Genomic DNA, 25,176 nt, shown 5'->3' on the forward strand with positions numbered 1-25,176 from the left:
AGTGTACAGCGGGGCGGGGGGAGGGGCAGGGGATGGATCTCTGCAGGAACAATGAAGATCTCCATTTTTTTTTCTCTTTCCCGCATTTGCAGTGGGGAGGTGCAATCTGTCAGCCTATCAGCAGCGCACACACGGAGCGAAGTGCTTTTTTTCACACAAGCAAGGGCATGTGTGATTGGCAGTGTATGTCACATGTCCTTGCCCTATAAGACCAAGCCATTTTCCCCGTCGCCACCATTTTCTCACTGCTGCAGCTGCGTGTTAGACGGCACCGCTGTTGCTGTGTGCGCTATACCTTGTTAATTTCAAGCCAATTTTCGCACAAATCTACAGATAGCTTGGGAGTAGGGAATAGTTGTGATTGCAGTCCTTTTAAGGACTAGGTTACAGCATTTCCTACGACTTTTATCAGGCAGGTCTGTGCTCTTAAATAGATTGTGGGAGTAAAGACTAATTGTAATTGCAGTCCTTTTCAGGACTAGGTTACATCAGTTCCTATCAGTTTTTGCCAGGCAGGTCTGTGCCAGTGCTGTGCAAGTTTTTTTCACAGCATTTGGCTGAATCTAGCAAAGCTAATCCTTTTTGGCCTATTGCAGAGTGTGTTAGTCAGTGGAGTAGCCTATCTGTGTTGCAAGATATACCACCTGTGTATAGAATACCAATTTTTTTACTGCACCTAGTGAAGTAAAATCTTTTGGGCATAGCATCATTCTATTAGTCCATCTATACTGACCTCCACCAGGTTGCAAATTAAAAATAATTTTTTTCTTCATTTAGCTCTGAAAAAATATTTGGGCTTCTAGCAGTGTGTGGGACTTGTTCTATTAGTCCACCTATACTGACCTCCATCAGGTTGCAAATTGAATAAAAAAAAATTCTGCATCTAGCTCTGAAAAAATATTTGGGCTTCTAGCGGTGTGTGGGACTTGGTCTATTAGTCCATCTATACTGACCTCCATCAGGTTGCAAATTGAATAAAAAAATTTTCTGCATCTAGTTCTGAAAAAATATTTGGGCTTCTAGCGGTGTGTGGGACTTGGTCTATTAGTCCATCTATACTGACCTCCATCAGGTTGCAAATTAAAAATAATTTTTTTCTGCATCTAACCCAGCCAATAGTTTTGGCCTAATACCACAGTTTGGCCACTCAGCTCTGCTCGGTTACCATCCATTGTTTTTGTGTGCAAACAACTCCAGAGTTGTGAATTAGTTAACCACCAAAATGAGTGGAAAAAGGCCTGCTGCTGGTGGAAAGGGGAATAGGCGTGTTGGGAAGGGGAAAAAAGGTTGTGTCCGTGGGGTAGGTGCAGAAGAAAGACCATCTTCCAGCCAAACTAAAATGTCTACTTCTTTTAGCGGACAATGTGATAAGATCCCTTTCTTACGGCCACGCCAATCGCTACAAATTCCAGATGAGGCACAAAAACAGCAGGTGCTTCAACGGATATCAAGTGCTCCTTTAAGTGGGCTCTCCTCCACATCAACTTCAACATCACAAATACTCCAGTCCTCAAAGGTGTCACCCAAATCGCACTTGCTTCCTCACAGCTCCCAAATCTCCAGCTGCCCGTCTGAGTATGAGGTAGAACAGATGGTTGAGTCTGCAGAGCTGTTTACTCATACTATAGCCTGGGAATCAGAGGTCGACTCCAGCGCTTCTGTGAATCCAGACGAGGAAATGATCTGCACTGATGCCCAGAATCTTTATGAGTCGGATCCAGGACCAGACGCAGAAGGTTCTGACCATAATGTAGACCCTCATTCCCAAACTGTAACTCCTGTTGGTGGAGACAATGAGGAAGACGATGATAAGACTCAAATACCTGATTGGAGCGACAACTTTAGTTTTTTGTCAGGGCAGGAACAGGTTGGCTCTGAGGACGACGGGTGTGATAACGCACAGGGTGATGATGATGAGGTCGGAGATCCCACTTACTGTCAACCCACAGTCAGCCAAGAGATGAGGTCAGCAGAGGAGGTGGAGGAAGATGCTAGTGACGACGAGGTCAGGTTGCGCCTTCCTGGACAGAGACGTAGTACTGGAAGCACGTCAACAACTGCATCCTCAAACACAACTCTGCCTCTCACCACAAGTCGTGGTGGCTCTTCAGGTCGCATGGGTGCTAAGCCTTGCATAGCCTGGGCATTTTTTCAGATCGATAAAGATGACCCAACTCGTGTTATCTGTAACATTTGTCAGCAAAAGCTAAGTAGAGGCCAAAAAATACATAGTTTGAGTACTTCATGCATGAACCGGCACATGGACATGAAGCATAAGTTGCAGTGGGAAGCTCAGTGTGCTACAATGCGGCCTAGCCGGCCGGGCCAACCACCGTCTGCCATATCTTGTGCATCCGCGGCCTCTTCATCCTCTGTGACTGGGGGGACAGCAGTCACACCTGTTTTGGGGCGCAGACCTGCCACCTCTTTACCCGCAACAGCCAGCGTGATTGGCAGGTCATCATTTTCTTTGGAGGTGGTAACACCAGCTGGTCTTGAGCGCTGTCCGACATCGATAGCACCACCTTTGGATCAAGGCAACCTAACATGTCCGCCTGCATCTTCCTCACAGACCGGCAGTTTGCCGGGGACACCCTTATCAACCCCGTCTAAGCACAATAGCCAGCCCTCGGTCCCTCAGATGTGGACAAGTAAAAGACCATTTCCTCCTAGCCATGAGAAAGCTAAGAGGTTGAATTTCACCATCTGCAAGCTCTTGGCTACAGAAATGCTGCCTTTCCGCCTGGTGGACACAGAGGATTTTCGAGACCTTATGTCCATCGCAGTGCCCCAGTACCAGATGCCCAGTCGGCACTACTTCTCAAAGAAAGGTGTGCCTGCGCTCCACCAGCATGTCGCACACAACATCACCGCTTCTTTGAGAAACTCTGTGTGTGACAGGGTGCATTTCACCACAGACACTTGGACGAGTAGGCATGGACAGGGGCGTTACATGTCGCTGACTGGGCACTGGGTAACTATGGTGACAGCAGGACAAGGGGCTGCTGTCCAAGTCTTGCCGTCCCCACGAGTTGTGCGTCAATCCTCTTTATGTCAAAGTTCCTCCACTGCTTCTGCCTCCTCAACCTCCTCTCGGTCTTCCACCTGCACCCAAAGCCTGTCTGGTCATGCCACAAGCTTTCTAACTGCGCAGAAGGGATCCTGCACACCTCCTTACTATGCTGGCAGTAGGGCTCAACGTCATCAGGCGGTTTTTACATTGAAATGTCTGGGAAATGTGAGTCACACAGCTGAGGAGTTGTGGTCAGCTCTGGAGAACCAATTTCATGAATGGTTGTCTCCACTGGACCTGAAACCAGGGAAGGCCGTGTGCGACAATGCTGCAAACCTGGGTGCGGCCCTTCGCCGGGGCAATGTCACACACGTGCCTTGTATGGCTCACGTGTTGAACCTGGTTGTCCAGCAATTTTTAGCCCACTATCCCAGACTAGATGGCCTTCTGCAGAGGGCACGGTCGCTGTGTGCTCACTTCCGCCGTTCGCATCCCGCAGCTCAGCGACTTACATCTCTACAGAAGTCGTTGGGCCTGCCACTTCACCGGCTAAAATGCGATGTGCCTACCCGGTGGAATTCAACTCTGCACATGTTGCAGCGACTGTGGCAGCACCGACAAGCCCTGGTGCAATACGTTCTGACGTATAGCCTGGGCCAACGAGATCCAGAGGTGGGGCAAATCACGCTGGAGGAGTGGTCTCAGATCAGGGACCTATGCACCCTTCTGCACAGTTTTGAAATGGCGACGAAGATGTTTAGTGCTGACGATGCCATTATCAGCATGACTATTCCGGTGATTTACATGCTGGAGCACATGTTAAACAGAATTCGGAGTCAGGTGGTGGCACAAGAGGAGGTGGAGGAAGTAGAGGAGGAGGAGTTGTATGCGGAAGGGCTAACATCTGCAAGGTCCAGACGGTCGGCAGCACCAAGGCGGCAGGCATGTGAGGGTGGGGGAGATGGTTTTACCAGGGCGCATGGTAGCAGCCAAACTAGTGAGGAAGGTGCAGGAGCCCAGGAAGAAGTGGAGGACGAACTGATGGAAGACTCATCAGATGAGGGAGACCTTGATCACATTTCTGTTGTGCGAGGTTGGGGGGAGAGGACAGAGGAAGGAAGCATGATTGTTACCTCGCCACCAACACAACAGGGACTTGGTGCTCCTGGATGCGCAACACACATGAGTGCCTTCTTGCTGCACTACCTGCAACATGACCCTCGAATTGTGAGAATTAGAAATAATCCTGACTACTGGGTTGCCACACTGTTAGATCCCCGGTACAAAAGTAAATTTGCAGAAATTATTCCTGCCATAGAAAGGGATGCACGCATGCAGGAGTATCAGCAGAGACTGTTGCAGAATCTTACATGTGCTTTTCCACAAAATACCAGTGGTGCACGTAGTGAATCTCACAGTTCCAACTTGCCAACCGTGGGACCGTCAAGTGTTCAGCACTCAAACCGTAACAGAACCACAGTATCTGCTGGTAACATCAATTTTGCGGAATCATTTCACCACTTTTTTAGCCCATCCTTTGCAAGGCCACAGGAGACAAGAAGTCTGACACATAGTCAACGCCTAGAGACGATGGTACAGGAGTATCTCCAAGTAAACATTGAAGCCACGACTGTGTCACTGGACCCTTGCTCTTTTTGGGCTTCCAATCTGGATAAATGGCCGGAGCTCGCCACTTACGCCTTGGAGATCTTGTCATGCCCCGCAGCCAGCGTTCTGTCTGAACGTGTGTTCAGCGCTGCTGGTGGTGTGCTGACAGATAAGCGCACGCGGCTCTCCACTGATAATGTAGACAGACTCACGTTCATAAAGATGAACAAATCATGGATCCGAAACGACTTTTCTACCCCTGTGTCATCCTGGGGAGAGTAAAAGCTTGATGATTGGTTAAAATCACCCTACCAACCGTTTTAAGCTTTCAAATTACTAATCATGTTTATCTGTATCTTGACTGGAAAATAATTTGGGCTTTGTAGCAGTGTGCAGCACTGATCCTATTAGGCCATCTATACTAAAGCTTCACCAGATTTAAAATTAAAAATAATTTTTAGCTGCATCTAGCCCGGAAAATAATTTTGGGGCTCCGAGATGCGCAAGACACATAAGTGCCTTCTTGCTGCACTACCTGCAGCATGACCCTCATATTGTCAGAATTCGAAGTAATCATGACTACTGGGTTGCCACACTCTTAGATCCCCCAAACTTTTCGATCAACCTTTTCATTTTAATAAAGACCAAAAAAATGGTCATTTTTGAAATTATAAGCATTAGCAGGTTGTTAGAAACTGAAATCAAACAGTTTTCAACTCAAAACTTTATTCTAGGTGATGTTACATTTTCACATAGGACCCCTTGTTCGAAAGGAGCTTCTGAACTCTCTCGTCCATTGAATTTGTCAGGTTTTGGATGGTTTCTGCTTCAATTGTTTTGCATGAGGACAGAATACCCTCCCAGAGCTGTTGCTTAGATGTGAACTGCCTCCCGCCATCATAGACACTCCTTTTAATGATGCTCCAAAGGTTCTGAATGGGGTAGAGGTCAGGGGAGCATGGGGGTCACACCATAAGTTTGTCCCCTTTTATGCCCATATCAGCCAGAGATGCAGATGTTTTATGTGCAGCATGAGATGGTGCATTATCATGCAGAAAAATGATCTTGCTGTGAAATACACGGTTCTTCTTCTTGAACCATGGCAGGAAGTGCTGTTTGAGAAAATCCACATACATTATGGAGTTCATCTTTAGCGCCTTCAGGGATCCTAAAGGGGCCGACAATCTCTCTCCCCATGATTCCAGCCCAAAACATTACTCCACCTCCTCCTTGTTGGCGCTGTAGCCGTGTTTGCGTGGGGTGTCCATCAACCAGCCATCCTCCACTCCATTCATCTGGACCATCGAGCGCTGCACGGCACTCATCCGTGAACAAAACAGTTTTGAAATCAGTCTTCATGTAATGTTTGGCCCACTGGAGCCGTTTCTGCTTGTGCGAAGTGGATAGAGGAGGTCGACAGGATGGCGTATGCACAGCTGCAAACCTCTGAAGGACCCTGCATCTTGTTGTTCGGGGGACGTTGGAGGCACAAGCAGCTTCAAAAACTTGTCTGCTGCTATGACAAGGCTTTTTTGCCGCTGCTCTTTCAACCTGACGTAATTGCCTGTAGGAAAGAGTCCTCAATTTGCCCTTATCAGCACGCACACGTGTGTACTGTGAATCAGCTACATACTTCTTGATTGCCAAGACACTTCATCCTGATCATCGCACAATGTTGATTGTAGTCATGCCTTGACCTAAACACTCCACAATTTGTTGCTTCTCAGCAGCCGACACATCCTTTTTCTTTCCCATTTTGGCAGAAAATGTAGGCTGCTTAATAATGTGAGAGAGCCTTCTTAAGTAGTCTTGCCTTTCATTGGACACACCTGCCAAACTAATTAGCACAGGTGTCTGCAATTGCTTACAGTGATATAAAGAGCCCTGACACACATCACCATCAATGAGTTTAACTGACAAACAAACAAATTCTTCCCTTATCACTCCTAAACACTTTTTGCATAATAATTTGGAACGCAGTGTACATGTGCTTTTCCACAAAACAACAGTGGTTCACGTAGTGAATCTTACAGTTCTAACTTGCCAACCGTGGTCTGTATGGAATTGTTCAATAAAGGGCCCAAAATTAAGATAACATAGATGGGAGAGGTCTCTATGAATAGGAATTCCTAAGTATTTGATACCCTGTGAGGGCCAGGCAAAGGGAAAGTTGGACTGGATGGAATCCTATATGGATTTGGGGAGGGAGACATTGAGGGCCTCAGACTTCGCTGCATTGATTTTAAAATTTGACCATGTAACAAAGTGATCTATTTCAGCCATAACAGCATGGATGGATATATGTGATTGAGTGATATATACTAGGACATCATCAGCAAATAGAGAGCACTTGTACTCGGTGCCTCCCACCTCAATCCACCTAATATTGGGGTTATGGCGAATTGATGAGAGCAGGTGCTCCGTCACTAGGATGTATAAGAGAGGGGACAGAGGACATCCCTGCCTTGTCCCATTGGTGATTGTGAAAGGTGATGAAAATGTTCTGACGCACCCCCTGGGCCTTGGGACACCCGGAGCCGGACCCTTTTTGGTGGATGCTGGTGGTTGTAGTCTTCGTGGCGGCGATCCGGTTCCGTGACTCAGGGCGGTCAAACCAGTGGCGGAACTATTTATGTGGTTTTGATGTTTAAATGTCCGACTACGCCACCCGTGGATTGCGGTCAGAGTGAACCGCCGCTACAGGGCAGACCGCTAAGGCTGGTGTTGTGGGTGCAGCAGAGCGTAGCATAACTCCCCACGGGAGGAGTATAGCCTCAGGGCAGTGTATGCGGAGGATGGGGGTGATGGTGCAGGGCAGCAGCAGTAACGACACGGAGTCAGTGATGCAGTTCAGGGCCTTTACTCACAGTTCTTATTATCCAGACCACGTCTGCAGGTAACGGCTGCCCACGTCGTACTGTGCTCACCAGGTGAGGGGCTCAGACAACTCCCAGATAACTTTGGAGCGCTTCACAGGACCCCCTTTGTGTGTCCTTTGTCTGGCCTTTCTTACCAACACTTCTGTCCGGCTGCCTCGGGCCTCCTCTTGGTAAACTTGGCGCCAGTTTCCCTGACCCTATGTGGTGCCTTCCTAGCGGGTGGAGCAAGGGGCTGCGCCACATAAAATGTCACAGCCTCCGGTTTCTAGCTGAGGGTCGTTTCCTGCCTCCACTAGTTTCGGGGACCGGTCTCCCCCTTTGGCCTGACCCCTCCACGCAGGTGGATTCGGGCGTGCGGTGGCGACTCGCCCATCCGCACCCCTGGGATCCCTTCATTCCTCGTTCCTGGAGCCTTCTCCGCTCCTCTTCCTTCCTTCTCCCTCTTGCAGGCCTGGGCCTCTGTTACTAGGCCCGCCTCCGGAGCAGAGCTCATGCAGAGCCCCTGCTCCCTGCCACTTCTGCTCAGACTTCTCTGCACTGAACTAAGATGGTGCCCACCTTTTATACTCCCTTCTCAATGCACCCAGGAACTGCTTCCTCCCTGCTCCTGCACTGGTTCCCCTTCCTCAGTGTTCCCTCCCCCCACTCCAGCCAGGGACAGGGACTGTCGTGCCCATCTCAGGGGCATATTGGTCGCCCTGCCCCACGGCAATGTGGTGTAATGCATGCAGGTGTCGGGTCCTGATCCACACTCCATCCTTATCTGAGAGTGAGATATCACACCTCTGGGTGAGGTGCAATACGTCTGTAGCAACCGAGCCCTCAGGGTGCTACAGTTCCATTTATCTTCAGCCTAGGTGACGTATTGCGATACAGGGCCGTGATTTTGGCTATAAAAGGGTCCCCTAGACCCCTACCCCAAGCTTTTTAAGAGAATCATATATGGCGTGCCAGGAGACTCTATGGAATGCTTTCTCAGCATCCAACGAGAGTATCTACTTACAAATTTTTAACTGCATCTAGCCCAGGAAATACTTTGTGCCTAGTAGCAGTGTCTGCTAGTCAGCGGATTATCCCGGCTGTTAAGCAAGCTACACCACCTGTAGTTTGGACATTTAATTTTTTCAAAGGAAATGCTTCGGGACCACGGGATACTCAGTGAAGAGCATCAGGAGGCACCCCAAGGCATAGGGGCTGGGACTGGCACTAGGATGCCTTGCGGTGGACAGCCGAGCTCGATCCTTATAAAAGCTTTTTAACTGCAGCAGCTTTAGTGGACGCTACTGGAGCTGGAATTACCGCGGCTGCTGGCATGAGACTTGCCCTCCAATAGATCCTTGTAAATGGATTTAAAGTGTATTCATTCAAATTAGAGGGACAATTTAAATTAAAAAGCTTAGAGCTGCCTCCACCACAGGGGGGCTCTCTCGACCCACCAGCGGACAGGCACCAGTATTGGGAGAGGGGGGCTGGCCGTCAGGGTTCACCGCGGCTCTGGCACAAACCCGGCGACACGGAGGTGGCACGGGCAGGAGCGGACTGGCCGTCTCGGCTTCTCACTTTTTGGATTTTAGAAGGGCATGACATGCCTATATCTGTGTCTCCCCCTCCTTTTACTCCTCCACCTCTTTTCTTTTCGCATGACTATATGTACTTGTCACTTTTCCATGTGTTAGTTGTGTCTTCTGAGCAGTTTGTCAGCTTTTGGACACCTTTGAAGGTGTTTTCTATGTGTTTCTATGTGTTTTTGTTTGCCTGCCATTGGTTTTAACGGTGTTCGAAGGTGTTCGACGAACAGTTCGACGAACAGTTCGGCGAACACACGGGTGTTCGACGAACCGAACCAAACTCGAACACTACGGGGGTGGCTCAACACTATTTATAACCTTTTCCAGACTGATAGATCTCAATTACTTTGCTTTTTATTTGTTCCTGAATTTCTTTGGATCACAGCATGATGTCTAGCTTTTGAGAATCTTTTGGTCTACTTCTCTTTGTCAGGCAGATACTATTTAAGTGATTTGAACAGGTGTGGCAGTAATCAGGCCTGTGTGTGGCTAGGGGAATTGAACTCAGCTTCCGAAAGATGTGATAAACCACAGTTACTATAGAACAGTTATTTTATTGTAGTGTATCTACTACGGACATTAGTGGTTCCCTGTCCACAACTATCGCTGCCATTGGTAGTAGTTAGCCTGATAAGCGCCTTTTACACATATAATAAACCACAGTTAATTTAAGTTTTTTTGGGGGGGAGGCAATCACTTTTTCACACAGGGTCCTGTAGGTTTGGATTTCTTTTTCCCTTAGTAATAAAGACCTTCATTTATAAACTGCATTTTGTGTTAATTTACTTTACTGTAAATATATATATATCACACTGAAGGCATCAAAACTATGAATTAACACATGTGGAATTATATACTTAACAAAAAAAGTGTGAAACAACTGAAAATATGTCTTATATTCTAGGTTTTTCACAGTAGCCACCTTTTGCTTTGATGACTGCTTTGCACGCTCTTGGCATTCTCTTGATGAGCTTCAAGAGGTAGTCACCGGAAATGGTCTTCTAACAATCTTGAAGGAGTTCCCATAGATGCTTAGCGGTCCAGCTCACCCCAAACCATCTCGATTGGGTTCAGGTCTGGTGGCTGTGGATGCCAGGTCATCTGGCATAGCACCCCATCACTCTCCTTCTTGGTCAAATAGCCCTTACACAGCCTGGAGGTGTGTTTGGGGTCATTGTCCTGTTGAAAAATAAATGATGGTCCAACTAAACGCAAACCGGATGGAATAGCATGCCGCTGCAAGATGCTGTGGTAGCCATGCTGGTTCAGTATGCCTTCAATTTTGAATAAATCCCCAACAGTGACAGCAGCAAAGCCCCCCCACACCATCACACCTCCTCCTCCATGCTTCACGGTGGGAACCAGGCATGTAGTGTCCATCCGTTCACCTTTTCTGCGTCGCACAAAGACACGGTGGTTGGAACCAAAGATCTCAAATTTGGACTCATCAGACCAAAGCACAGATTTCCACTGGTCTAATGTCCATTATTTGTGTTCTTTAGCCCAAACAAGTCTCTTCTGCTTGTTGCCTGTCCTTAGCAGTGGTTTCCTAGCAGATATTTTACCATGAAGGCCTGCTGCACAAAGTCTCCTCTTAACAGTTGTTGAAGAGATGTGTATGCTGCTAGAACTCTGTGTGGCATTGACCTGGTCTCTAATCTGAGCTGCTGTTAACCTGCGATTTCTGAGGCTGGGGACTCGGATAAACTTATCCTCAGAAGCAGAGGTGACTCTTGGTCTTCCTTTCCTGGGGCGGTCCTCATGTGAGCCAGTTTCTTTGTAGCGCTTGATGGTTTTTGCAACTGCACTTGGGGACACATCAAAGTTTGCCCAATTTTTCGGACTCACTGACCTTCATTTCTTAAAGTAATGATGGTCACTCGTTTTTCTTTACTTAGCTGCTTTTTTCTTGCCATAATACAAATTCTAACAGTCTGTTCAGTAGGACTATCAGCTGTGTATCCACCAGACTTCTGCACAACACAACTGATGGTCCCAACCCCATTTATAAGGCAAGAAATCCCACTTATTAAACCTGACAGGGCACACCTGTGAAGTGAAAACCATTTCCGGTGACTACCTCTTGAAGCTCATCAAGAGAATGCCAAGAGTGTGCAAAGCAGTCATCAAAGCAAAAGGTGGCTACTTTGAAGAACCTAGAATATAAGACATATTTTCAGTTGTTTCACACTTTTTTGTTAAGTATATAATTCCACATGTGTTAATTCATAGTTTTGATGCCTTCAGTGTGAATGTACAATTTTCATAGTCATGAAAATACAGAAAAATCTTTAAATGAGAAGGTGTGTCCAAACTTTTGGTCTGTACTGTATATATATATATATATATATATATATATATATATATATACAGTATATACACACACTCAACCGCTTTTGAGGTAGTCACAGGAGCCAGTTTCTTTAAAAGTCCAAGGCAGGTTTATTCGGACTTCATAAAACGCACTTTCAAAGTAAACGAAGCATAGCCTTGTCTGGCACAAAGTAACAAAGACAGGAAAATAAACAGTCCATACAGTGTTGCAGGTTCACCCTCTCAAAGTCAGTGTCCTGTAGCACAGACACGCTGGGGGTCTCCACACCTCCAGCCACAGACACTGAATGAGACACTCGGTCTCCATTTTATACACCCTCCCTGGGGTGGGGATATGTGAGCAGCCAATCCCACCCGTCTCTTATGACCGCTTGTAAAAGCCGGCCCTGATACGCCCAATTAACCCTCTCAGCAATATGTGTGCTGGAGAATGCATTTTCCCGGTTTTACATCACTGAAGCTACCAACCTCAGCGATACATATCTCCCCGCAAGGACATGTCCGGTGGCCATCGTACTATATATATATGTATATATATATATATATATATATATATATATATATATATATATATATACAGTTGTGCTCAAAAGTTTACATACCCCGGCAAAAAAAATTTTTTTTCAGAGAATATGAATGATAACAAAAAATCTTTTTCTCCACTCATGGTTATTGGTTGGGTGAAGCTATTTATTGTCAAACTACTGTGTTTTCTCTTTTTAAATCTTAATGACAACCAAACACATCCAAATGACCCTGATCAAAAGTTCCCATACCCCAGTTCTTAATACCGTGTATTACCCCCTCTAACATCAATGCCAGCTTGAAGTCTTTTGTGGTAGTTGTGGATGAAGTTCTTTATTTTCTCAGATGCTAAAGCTGCCCATTCTTCTTGGCAAAAAGCCTCCAGTTCCTGCAAATTCCTGGGCTGTCTAGCATGAACTGCGTGCTTGAGATCTCCCCAGAGTGGCTCAATGATATTGAGGTCAGGAGACTGAGATGGCCACTCCAGAACCTTCACTTTGTTCTGCTGTAGCCAATGACAGGTCGACTTGGCCTTGCGTTGATCGTTCTCATGTTGGAATGTCCAAGTACGTCCCATGCACAGCTTCTGGGCTGATGAGTGCAAATTTGCCTCCAGTATTTGCTGATAACGTGCTACATTCATCTTTCCTTCAACTTTTACCAAGTTTCCTGTGTCTTTGTAGCTCACACATCCCCAAAACATCAGCGATCCACCTCCGTGCTTTACTGTAGGAATGGTGTTCCTTTCATCATATGCCTCTCTCCAAATGTAACGCTTATGGTTATGACCAAAAAGTTCAATTTTGGTCTCATCACTCCAAAAGTTCCAGAAGTTTTGAGGCTTGCCTCTGTGCTGTTTGGCGTATTGTAGGCGAGATACTTTGTGGCATTTGCGCAGTAATGGCTTTCCTCTGGCGACTCGACCATGCAGACCATTTTTCTTCCAGTGCCTCCTTATTGTGCATCTTGAAACAGCCACACCGCTAGTTTTCAGAGAGTCCTGAATTTTAGCTGATGTTATTTGTGGGTTTTTCTTTGCATCCCGAACAATTTTCCTGGCAGTTGTGGCCAAAATTTTTGTTGGTCTACCTGACCGTGGTTTGGTTTTTACAGAGCCCCTGATTTTCCATTTGTTAATCACAGTTTGAACACTGCTGACTGGCACTATCAATTCCTTGGATATATTTTTGTATCCCTTTCCTGTGTTATACAGTTCAACTAACTTTTCCCGTAGATCCGTTGACAATTCTTTTGCTTTCCCCATGACTCATAATCCAGAAACATCAGTGGCTGGATGAAAGATACAAGAGTCTGTCTGGATCCCAGAAACTCACTCAGCTTTTATGCACACGCACTGATTACAAGCAAACAGGTCACAGGTGAGGATGTTACCTTTAGTAGCCATTCAAACCCATTTGTGTCAAATTCTGTGCATGTTATCAGGCTAAAATCACCAGGGTATGTGACCTTATGATCAGGGTCATTTGGATGTTTTTGGTTGTCATTAAGATTTAAAAAGAGAAAACACAGTAGTTTGACAATAAATGGCTTTACCCAACCAATAACCATGAGGGGAGGAAAAGGTTCTTTGTTATCATTCATATTATCTGAAACAAGGCCAAGAAAGCAAAAATTCTGCCGGGGTATGTAAACTTTTGAGCACAACTGTATATATATAATACACACAGCCTTTACGGTCACTGCCAACTCCACAATAACAAAAGGAACTATATACACATATATTAAAACTGAATAAAAGATGAGTATACAAGCAACAGAATGTGCACTAACAGATACGCTGTAAGGTAAATCAAATATCATAGAATCATAGAATCATAGAATCATAGAATCATAGAATGGTAGAGTTGGAAGGGACCTCCTGGGTCATCTGGTCCAACCCCCTGCTCAAAGCAGGATTCACTAGATCATCTCAGACAGATGTCTGTCCAGCCTCTGTTTGAAGACGTCCATTGAAGGGGAACTCACCACCTCTCGTGGCAGCCTGTTCCACTCATTAATCACCCTAACTGTCAAAAAGTTTTTTCTAATATCTAATCTGTGTCTCCTCCCATTTAGTTTCATCCCATTGCTTCTAGTCTTTCCTTGTGCAAATGAGAATAAAGATGATCCTTCTACAATGTGACAGCCCTTGACATATTTGTAGACAGCTATTAAGTCTCCTCTCAGTCTTCTTTTTTGCAAGCTAAACATTCCCAAATCCTGCAACCGTTCCTCATAGGACATGGTTTGCAGACCAGTCACCATTCTGGTCGCTCTTCTCGGAACTTGCTCCAGTTTGTCTATGTCTTTTTTAAAATGTGGTGCCCAAAACTGTACACAGTATTCCAGATGAGGTCTGACCAAAGAGGAGTAAAGTCCGATAATGACTTCACGTGATCTAGACTGTATGCTTCTGTTACTACATCCCAGAATTGTATTTGCCTTTTTTGCTGCTGCATCACACTGTTGACTCATGTTCAGTCTATGATCTATTAGTATACCTAAGTCTTTTTCACATGTCCTGTTGCTTAGTCCTATTCCTCCCATTCTGTATATGCTTTTTTCATTTTTATTGCCCAGATGTAGTACTTTGCATTTTTCCCTGTTAAAAACCATTCTGTTGGTTGCTGCCCACTGCTCCAGTTTATTTAGGTCTTTTTGAATCCTCTCTCTCTCTTCTCTAGTATTAGCTATCCCTCCTAGCTTTGTGTCATCAGCAAATTTAATCAGTTTACCCTCAATTCCTTCATCTAAATCACTGATAAAGATGTTGAACAATACAGGTCCCAGGACGGAGCCCTGTGGTACCCCACTTGAGACATTCATCCAGCTGGATGTGAAGCCATTTACAACCACCCTTTGAGTCCGATCACTAAGCCAGTTATGAATCCACCTAACAGTTGCCTGGTCCATTGCATACTTGGTCATTTTTTCAATAAGGATGGTGTGAGATACTTTGTCAAATGCTTTGCTGAAGTCAAGATATACTATATCTACAGCATTTCCCTGATCCACCCAGTCAGTGATTCTGTCATAGAAGGAAATTAAGTTAGTCTGACATGACTTGTTAGTTACAAACCCATGCTGACTCTGGTTAATCACTTCATTCTTATCCATGTACTTACATACATGTTGTTTAATAATTTGTTCAAAGATCTTTCCTGGTATAGAAGTCAGACTCACCGGCCTATAGTTCCCTGGGTCCACCTTCTTCCCCTTTTTGAAGATAGGAACAACATTTGCTCTTCTCCAGTCTTCTGGGACTTCTCCTGTTCTCCAAGAATTTTCAAAGATTATGGAGAGTGGTTCTAAAATTTCTTCTACGATCTCCTTCAGTACTCTGGGGTGTAATTCATCTGGACCTGGAGACTTGAACTCATTTATGTTAGCTAAATATTCCCTCACAATCTTCCTGTTTACAGATAACTTGGATTCCTCTATTCCTTTAAAAGGACAGTGAAGATCAGTTGATGTTACATTTTCTTTCTGAGAGAAAACAGATGCAAAATAGGAATTAAAAAGTTCGGCCTTCTCAACATCCTCTCTTACCATTTCTCCATTTTCATCCTGTAAAAATCCTATAGCATCTTTGACTTTTCTTTTACTTTTGACATACCCCCAAAATCCTTTTTTATTGCTTTTGACATCTCTTGCAAGCCTTAATTCATTGTCAGCTTTAGCTAACCTGATACGTGCCCTACAGGATCTGCAGACTGCATTATAATCTTCTTTAGATATGCCTCCCTCTTTCCATTTAATAAACATTTCTTTCTTTCTTTTTAGCATGTGTTTAAGTTCTGTGTTCATCCATCCTGGTTTCCTTAAATGCTTCCCATTCTTCCTACTTTTCGGGATTGTTAACGATTGTGCTTTGAGAATCTCATTTTTAAAAATTTCCCATCCTTCCTGGACATTTTTGTCCTTAAGGACATCCAGCCATTGGATCCCTCCTATTCTCTTTCTGAGTCTCTTAAAATCTGCCTTTCTAAAATCTAACCTTGAAGTTTGAGTCTTCACATGTCTTCCTCCTCTAGTTATCCAAAATTCTATAATAGCATGATCGCTGCCTCCTAGCGTCCCAGCCACCTTTACCTCCTCAACCATTTCCTCCCTGTTTATAAGGATTAGATCCAAAGTAGCAGATCCCCTTGTTTTCTCCCCTACCTTTTGGAAGATAAAGTTGTCAGCAAGAGAGGATAAGAATTTGCTTGACCTGTTAGTTTTACTTGAGAGAGATTCCCAACAAATGTCTGGATAGTTGAAATCTCCCATGACCACTACGTCATATTTTTTGGAGAACTTGGTCATTTGATACATAAAGAGTTCATCCATATCTTCAGCTTGCCCAGGTGGCCTGTAGTAAATGCCTACAATGGTGTCCTTTCCGTTGTTCTCTCCTTGTATTCTTACCCAAACAGTTTCCACAGAACTCCCAGTCTCTGAAGCTTCAATCTCTGTGCAGATATACGCTTTTCTAACATACAATGCAACACCTCCTCCTCGTTTATCAAGTCTGTTTCTTGCAAATAAGTTGTATCCTTTTAGCCTTTTATTCCAATCATGTGTATCGTCCCACCAAGTTTCAGTGATTCCAATGACATCATATTCCTTTTCCTGCATTAGTAGTTCCAATTCTCCTTGTTTGTTGCCCATGCTTTGTGCATTTGTATAAAAACATTTTAGTTTGTGATTGGTTTCTCTTCCTCCCATATTTTTATTATATAAATTGTTTTGTCTTTGTTCTTCCTTTCCACTTCCAGTAGCAGAGATCTCAATAGTATTTGTCAGCTGTATGGCTTTTTCTGGCCTTTTGCTTCCCTTCCCACATTGTTCTGGTATAAAGCTCTTCTGATGAGTGTAGCAAGGCGACTTCCAAATACATGTTTTCCAGTCTTCGTAAGGTGCACCCCATCTCTAGCAAGTAGTCCATCGTATAGGTAATTCATTCCGTGATCCAGAAATCCAAATCCTTGTTGACGGCACCATCGACGTAGCCAGTTGTTCACCTGTAGAATCTTATTCCACCTCATTGTTCCATGGCCATCCACTGGGAGGATGGATGAGAAGACCACCTGCGCTCCCAATTCTTTCACTTTCTTGCCCAAGTCTTCAAAGTCACTGCAGATGGTTTCCAGGTCCTTTCTTGCGGTGTCATTTGTCCCCACATGTATTAGCAGGAATGGGTAGTGATCTGTAGGTCTGAAGAGTCTTGATATCCTGTCAGACACATCTTTAATTTTTGCTCCTGGAAGACAGCACATTTCTCTTGAGGTTATGTCTGGTCTGCAGATAGTGGCCTCTGTTCCTCTTAACAGGGAATCCCCCATGACCACCACTCTCCGTTTTTTCTTCACAACATTCTTCTTTCTCCATCCAGGAGGATTCTGAGGGCTTACAAGGTTATTCATTGCTGGCAAAGTCTTATTTTGCTGTATTTCTTCATGGTTCTCCTGCGTGAGAGCCTGGTACTGGTTCCTGAGCATTATGGTTGCTGACTGCCTCTCGATCCTCCGGCTTCTCTGGGTCACAGGCTTCCATTCCTCTGTTTCCTCAGGTGCAGTGAGAATTTCTTCTCTTTCTGAATCATGAAGAGATAATTCTGCTCTGTCTAAGAACTCTTCACCTTCCTTAATGATTTTCAAGGTAGTTAACCTCTCTTCTAGATTTCGCAACTTTTCCTCCAACAGGACACAAGCTTGCATTTCTGGCATGTGAAGTTTGGCTTTTCCACTGGCAAGTCTGTGAACATGTAGCAGGATATGCAGCTCACCAAATGGCTCCTGGACTCTTCCATGTTCTTATTGTTAATGTTCTGAAAACAGTGAAAAAAGCTTCAAAAAAAAGCTTCAAAATGCACGCGTCGGTAGGCGCACGGTTTACCGATGTCCTCTTTTCAGATCCAACAGCCAAAATCCAGTGTTCTTTGAGCTCGCGGAGACTCTTCACTTACCCCAAAATGCAGTGGGAATATGCAAATTATCTCCTCAGGACTCCTCCCCTGGTTTACCGATGTCCTCTTTTCAGCTCCAACAGCCAAAATCCAGTGTTCTTTGAGCTCGCGGAGACTCTTCACTTACCCCAAAATGCAGTGGGAATATGCAAATTATCTCCTCAGGACTCCTCCCCTGGTTATCAGCTAAGTAGCTACCTTGTCTCTCCCATAGGAGTCTATAAATATCACTCCAGGGTATATACCAGGTCTTCCTCCTGTAAATCAATGTCTAACATAGGTGGATAACAGCCTGTTGCCACAGTATACATACAAAGTCGAAATGAGGCATGCAGAATAGGTTAAACTGTGTTCATAAACAACTAATAAATGCCAACCCACTGTAGAGAAGTGTCAAGAGTCCAACCAAATATTTTTAATGCCCCTCGGAGGAAGCTGATGCGAAACGCGCGTCAGAGGTGGGCCTAGGTGCGCTTCCAGACCAGTATGTTCTCCCCATTATTCTGATCCATCTGCTCTGTTGACCCTGCCTGTGTACTCTACCCCTTCTAATATGTTAATTATTATATTTATACTACTGTGGCATGTCACGTTGATGCAAAGGGCAGATCCGTATCGCGTAATCCGTCTGACATAATAGTGACATCAGGCAGGTGGCGGGGTGTGAGTCCATCACATTGGTGGCAGCGGTGGGATTCTGCGGGGTCTCTCTGCTGCCATTTCATCACATTGGTGGCAGCGGTGGGATTCTACGGGGTCTCTCTGCTGCCATTTCATCACAATAGCATCATCCATCTGTACAATATTAAGTTGGAGGTGTTCAATCGGCCATAAATATCAAATCAATGCAAACCCCAATATTCATCACAGAAGACTGGCTCCAGAAAGTCTGAGATCAGTGTTTTTAGCAGAGGAATTGTACTTCTCCGCCTCTGAATATATACGAATCCTATCCTTGGTGTCTAGTTCTCAGAAAAGATCACCTGTTGTAATTACCTGGTCACGGCAGGAGATCTTACTTCACTGGAGACTGAAGTGTCAGCTGTCACGGATGTGTCAGATGTAACAGACAGTCACTCTTGATGTGGCTGCAGAAGGTCACTGCGTTTGGCATTGCATTCTTAATCCTTCTCATTTTTGGACCAAGTGGCAACCTCCCTCCTGCTCTGATTGACACACCCTGGTCTGGATGTTTATAAACTCTCAGTTTGCTTCAGGGAGTCACCGGTGATATTCTCATTTTCCCCTGTGAAACCTTGGAGCAATCGCAGTCAGCTAGCTTTCTCTCTGGTGCCCTTGGAGGACGTTTTGGTGTGATCTCTCTGCTGTCTGCTCAAGCTAAGCTTTCCTTCCTTTGTTTGTCTCCCTTGTTGTCTTTAGTTTATAGTGGAGACTGACCAGTGCCCACCCCCCCTCTCTATCTAGAGCCTAGCTCTATTGATATACAGGGATTAGGTTTCTTGTTCGGTGATAGGTGCAGAACCAATATAGGGACGGTAGGGTGATATTAGATCTGCCTAGGAGTCTCCACTCCCCCTTTCCCTAGCGTTTGGGCTACCCTCTACCCATCCCTTTGTGTTGCACTTAGTCTTTCCCACACTGTGCGTGACATTATCACCGGCCATGCATATATATATAAAAAAAATAACTGAGACATGGTTTTTTTTTTGTGTGTGTGTGTTTTTGTTTTTTTTTTGGTTCATGGATCCCATGGCTGTGCTGTCAGAGCAGCTGCACATGCTATCTCTGGAGGTGACTGACCTCCGCTATGAGGTTCAGCAGCAACAGCGACTGCAGGTCCCTAAAGTTGGGGTCTCTGCAAGTAGGCCGCTCCAGTTTGAACCCAAAGTTGCCCTCCTCGACAGGTTTTCAAGAGGTAGGGAGAAGTTTTTGTACTCAAGGAAGCCTGCAAACTGTATTTTAAACTTCGTCCTTACTCCTTCGGAGATGAGGAGCAACGAGTGGGAATTGTGATCTCACTGCTGCAAGGAGATCCTCAATCGTATGCTTTCTCTTTGCCGCAGGGTACGGTTTGTCTCTAGTCTGTGGAGGGGTTTTTCAGGGCTCTAGCCCTCTTTTATGATGACCTGGACTAAATTTCCTTGGTTGAGTCCAGGTTGCGTCACCTTCATCAGGGGAATCAGTCAGTGGAGACGTACAGCTCCAAATTTCGCAGATGGGCAACTGATACAAAATGGAATGACCCAGCTCTTAGGAGCCAATTTTGTCAGTGTGTGTACAGTGTATGAAACCCCAGAATCCTTGGAGGCTGCCATGTCGTTGGCTATACGTGTTGATAGACGCCTTCGGGATAGGTGGGTGAGACCATCTTCTCCGGAGCCTTCTTTTCAGGGTAATGCTCCTTTGCAGGGGGAGCAGTCTGGCGGTGAACCAATACGGGGGGAGGTGGAAGAACCCATGAAGTAAGGGGGTGCCTCTGCATCGTACATTTCCCCGGAGATCCACAAAAAGAAGGGCGTGTGGTTTTTTTTGTGGAAAAAAGGGAAATTTTATTGGGGCCTGTCCCTTTGATTCCTAAGCAAAAGGAGCATCGATTAACCCTTGGTAGTCTGGAGCTGGATAAGCAATGGGTGTATTTATCGTCAACCTGCAGTTCCTGGTTTGTCCTGACAGCAGAGGTGGTGCTAGAAAGCAAAACCGAAAAAATGTCTGTGTTTGTTGACAGTGGAGCTGGAGTCAGCATGGGTGATGCTGAGTTTGTGAGAACTCATGGTCTTGCTTGCTGTACTTTAGCTAAGCCCATTCCCATCTTCGCCATCGACTCAGCGCCACTTGCACAGAAAGCTCTAACTCAGATTGTACATAATATAAAACTGAGGGTGGGGTCGGTTCATTGTGAGATAATTCCTTGCTATATCCTGGACGGTCTTCCCACCCCAATTGTTTTGAGTCTACCCTGGATGGTCGAACATAATCCATTGATGGATTGACAATGCATTGAGATCATTGAGTGGGGAGATTACTGCCATGAGAACTGCTTAAATATTTCCCTTTCTACCGTCTTTACAGAGACCTTACCTGTATTTTTGTCTGGTTTTGAGGAAGTTTTTTCTGAAAGGGGGTGTCAGGATTTGCCTCCTCATCGTGCATATGACTGTCCTTTCGGTCTGACCATTGCACCTGTAGTGTTCCAGCATTTCATTAATGATATTTTGCATCATTTGGTGGGGAGGTTTGTGGTGGTCTATCTGGACGATATTTTGGTTTACTCACCTGATTTTGAGACTCATCGGGGGCATGTTAAGCAGTTGCTCCAGATATTAAGGGATAACAAACTTTATGCTAAACTAGAAAAGTGTGTTTTCGCCATCCAGGAGGTGCAGTTTTTGGGGTACCTGTTGTGATCTTCGGGTTTTGGATGGATCCAGAGAAAATCCGTGCTGTCCTTGATTGCTGTCCTCAATTCCACATGTGCTTCAGTAGGGTGCCCAGCAAGGGAGTCACAAAAACACTGAACTTCAGGAGGGCAAAGTTTCATCAGCTAAGAGATGCCCTTCACCTTATAGACGGGGATAGTATCTTTAGTAATAGGAGCACGAATAGAAAATGGGAAATTTTCAAAACAGTCCTACATAGTCACTGTAGAAGGTCCATACCTTATGGGAATAAAAGGGCTAGGAATAGGAGGAAGCCAATGTGGCTACATAAGGAGGTCAAGAGGGCAATGAAAAACAAAAAAAGGGCTTTCGGTAAACTTAAAGAAGAAGGCAGCGAGGAAGCGCTAATATCTTATAGGGAAAAAAACAAAATCTGTAAGAAACAAATAAGAATAGCAAAAGAGGAGACAGAGAGACTAATTGCCAAGGAAAGTAAAACGAATCCCAAACTGTTCTGTAACTCTATAAACAGTAAAAGGATTAAAACTGATGGAGTTGGCCCATTGAAAAATAACCTGGGTAAAATCATAGAGGGCGATGAGGGTAAAGCGAACCTACTCAATAGCTTCTTCTCCACTGTTCTCACAAAAGAAAACAATTTATCGGAGGAAATGCAGAGTGATAAAGTAAACCCTCCGCTAAATATCACCCACCTAACCCAGGAGGAAGTTCAGAAACGCCTAAATAATATCAAAATAGACAAGTCACCAGGCCCAGATGGCATACACCCCCGGGTACTAAAAGAATTAAGTAATGTGATAGACAGGCCGCTGTATCTTATATTCAAGCACTCTTTATGGACAGGGACTGCCCCACTAGACTGGCGCCAAGCAAATGTGGTACCAATATTCAAAAAGGGGTCTAAAAGTGACCCTGGGAACTATAGAGCAGTCAGCTTAACGTCTGTTGTGGGTAAATTGTTTGAAGGATTTCTTAGAGATGCTATTGTAGAATATCTTAATGATAATAACTGTCTAACTCCATATCAGCATGGATTCATGAGGGATCGCTCCTGATGGCCTTCTATGAGGAGGTGAGCTCACAGCTGGACCGGGGAGAGTCAGTGGATGTTGTAGACCTGGACTTCTCCAAAGCGTTTGATACCGTGCCACACAAAAGGTTGGTATATAAAATGAGAATGCTTGGTCTGGGGGATAATGTGTGCAAGTGGGTAAATAGCTGGCTGAGTGATAGAAAGCAGAGGGTGGTTATCAATGGAGTAAGCTCAGGGAGTGTCAGGGTTACTAGCGGGGGGCCTCAAGGGTCTGTCTTGGGCCCTCTATTATTTAATATATTTATTAATGATCTAGTGGAAGGGTTGCATAGTAAAATAGCAATATTTGCAGATGATACTAAACTTTGTAAAGTAGTTAATACAGATGAGGATAGGGCACAGCTACAGGAGGATTTAGATAAATTGGGGAGTTGGGCCAAAAAATGGCAGATGGGGTTCAATGCCGATAAATGTAAGGTCATGCACATGGGAAAGAAAAACAGCAGTCACCCATACATATTAAATGGGAAGCCATTGGGGAAATCTGACATGGAGAAGGACCTGGGCGTCTTGGTTAATAGCAAATTAAATTGGAGTGCCCAGTGTCAGGCAGCAGCTGCGAAGGCAAATAGAGTCATGGCATGCATCAGAAGAGGAATAGGGGCATATGATGAGAACATTGTTCTTCCTCTGTATAAAGCGCTGGTAAGGCCGCACTTAGAATATTGTGCACAGTTCTGGGCTCCGGTGCTCAGGAAAGACATATTGGAGCTAGAGAGGGTACAAAGGAGGGCGACTAAGGTAATAAAGGGAATGGAGGGACTAGAATACCCAGAGAGGTTGTCAAAATTAGGCCTATTTACGTTGGAAAAGAGAAGGCTTAGGGGAGACCTCATAAACATGTATAAATACATCAGGGGGCAGTACAGAGATCTCTCCCATGACCTGTTTATACCAAGGATGGTGACAAAGACGAGGGGGCACACTATGCGTCTGGAGGAAAGGAGGTTCCTGCACCAGCATAGAAGGGGATTCTTTACGGTCAGAGCCGAGAGACTCTGGAACTCTCTGGGAGAGGAAGTGGTGATGTCCAACTCACTTAATGAGTTCAAGAGAGGCCTGGACGCCTTTCTAGAGAACAATAAAATTACATCTTATGCTTAGTGATAGTTAATTAATCCAGATTGGTGTCGGGAAGTGAATTTTTTCCTCAATGATGTCAATTGGCCTATACCGCATGTTTTTTTTTTGTTTTTTTTGTTTTGTTTTGTTTTTTTTTGCGTTCCCCTGGATCAACGCTGCGGAATAGCTGCAGTGCACAAGAAATAGGTTGAACTGGATGGACGCTTGTCTTTTTTCAGCCTTATAAACTATAACTATAATTGGGACCATCCTGAGAACCTGAAGGCTCTACAATGTTTTCTGGGCTTACAATTTTTTTCCGGAAATTCATCCAAAATTATTTAGCAATTGTGAAACCTCTCATTGACATACAAGGAAGGGGTCTGATTTTTCCAAATGGTCAGATGCCGCCCTTCAGGCTTTTTCCTCCCTAAAGAGGTGTTTTGCCACTGCACCTATACTCAGTCAACCCTATGTTTCCCAATCCTTTATTGTGGAGGTTGATGCGTCAGAGGTGGGGTCTGTGTTATCTCAGGGTCCGTCCCCTGGTAAATGGCGTCCATGCTCTTTCTTTTCTAAGAAATTATCTTCGGCTAAGAGAAATTATGACATGGGTAATAGGAAGCATTTGGTGATTAAATTGGCGTCCGAAAAATGGCGACATTGGTTGGAGGGGGCTGTCCATCCTATTACTGTTATCACTGACCATAAGAACCTGTCATATCTTCAATTGGCTAAACGTCTCAACTCTAGGCAAGCCAGATGGTCCCTGTTTTTTACTAGGTTCAATTTTGTTGTCACTTTCCGTCCAGGGGTCAAAAAGCTGATGCTTTGTCCCGGAGCTTCCCTGGTGGTGGTGACTAGTGATGAGCAAGTATGTTCTGTTAACCATTTCGGCAAGCATGCTCAGGTGCTCACCGAGTATCTTCAGCGTGCTCAGGTGTTATGTTTGTGTCACTCTGTGTGCATGATTTGCGACTGTTTGACAGCTTTAATACATGTGAGGAATGCCTAAGAAACAGGCATTCCTCACATGTATTAAAGTTGTCAAACAGTCGGAAATCATGCGCACAGAGTGACTCAAACATAACACCTGAGCACGCTGAAGATACTCGGAAAACACCCGAGCATGCTTGTAAATCTCGAGTAACGTGCATGCTCGCTCATCACTAGTGGTGACCATGAGAACCCTGTCCGATTTTACAGAAGGGGGTAGTCATTTTGGCACTGTACCCTGAACTGGAGGGTGAGGTGTTGGAGGTTCAGGGGGACGCCCCTGCCTCCTGCCCTTCAGGAAGGTTATTTGTACCATCTAATCTGCGCTACAAAGTAATTAAGGAATATCATAACTCTGTGCTTGCCGGTCATCTAAGTGGTAAGGCAACCGCGGACCTCTTCTCTCGTCGTTTTTGGTGCCCGGGGTTGCATCGGGATGTGGTTGAACACGTGTCTGTTTGTAGTATTTGCGTGCGTTCTAAAGTATTGCACACCCGTCCGTCTGGTCCTCTTCTTCCGCAACCTATTCCCAGCAGGCAATAGACACACTTGTCCATGGATTTTATTACTGACCTACCGGTTTCTGCAGGCAAAACTGTGGTTTTTGTGGTTGTAGATGTGGTGTCAGATCGGGGGACCATGTTTGTTTCCAAGTTCTGGAAGGCAATCTGTTCTCGACTGGGGGTGCAGCTGTCGTTTTCCTCTGCCTTCCACCCTCAGTCGAATGGACAGACCGAGCGCATGAATCAGAATTTGGAGACCTAACTCAGGTGTTTTTGTCTCCGAAAA

The sequence above is a fragment of the Phyllobates terribilis genome, unplaced genomic scaffold, assembly GCF_046119375.1.
Source record: "Phyllobates terribilis strain yellow unplaced genomic scaffold, ASM4611937v1 Scaffold_11__3_contigs__length_659146591, whole genome shotgun sequence".
Lineage (NCBI taxonomy): Eukaryota > Metazoa > Chordata > Amphibia > Anura > Dendrobatidae > Phyllobates > Phyllobates terribilis.